The sequence below is a fragment of the Bison bison genome, unplaced genomic scaffold (genome assembly GCF_000754665.1).
Source record: "Bison bison bison isolate TAMUID 2011002044 unplaced genomic scaffold, Bison_UMD1.0 scf7180017864162, whole genome shotgun sequence".
Taxonomy (NCBI): domain Eukaryota; kingdom Metazoa; phylum Chordata; class Mammalia; order Artiodactyla; family Bovidae; genus Bison; species Bison bison.
In genome coordinates this window covers 4437471-4437930 of record NW_011494734.1, presented here as the reverse complement: position 1 = coordinate 4437930, position 460 = coordinate 4437471, and the positions used below count along the sequence as shown (strand labels likewise).

Genomic DNA, 460 nt, shown 5'->3' with positions numbered 1-460 from the left:
CAATGAACACTGAGGACTGATCTCCTTTAGGATGGACTGGTTGGATCTCCTTGCAATCCAAGGGACTCTCATGAGTCTTCTCCAACACCACAGTTTGAAAGCATCAATTCTTTGGTGTCCAGCTTTCTTTATAGTCCAACTCTCACATGCATACATGACTACAGGAAAAACCTAGGTTTGACTATATGGACCTTCATTGGCAAAGTAATATCTCTGCTTTTTAATACACTATCTAGTTTTGTCATAGCTTTTCTTCCAAGGGGAAAGCGTCTTTTAATTTCATGGCTGAAGTCACCATCCACAGTGATTTTGGAGCCCCAAAAAAAGTGATTCAATATATACTGCTTCTCATTGCAATGGCTTCTCGTGCTGCGGAGCATGGGCTAAGTAGTTGTGGGGCACGGGCTTAGCTGCCTTGTGGCATGTGGAATCTTTCAGACCAGAGATTGAAACCATGTCC

The 460-nt window shown here is 43.0% G+C and overlaps 1 gene segment (V, D, J or C); it reads left to right on the top strand.

Moving 5' to 3' along the window:
• Positions 1-460, top strand: part of LOC104989723 — a 26685-nt gene that overhangs the window by 23030 nt on the left and 3195 nt on the right.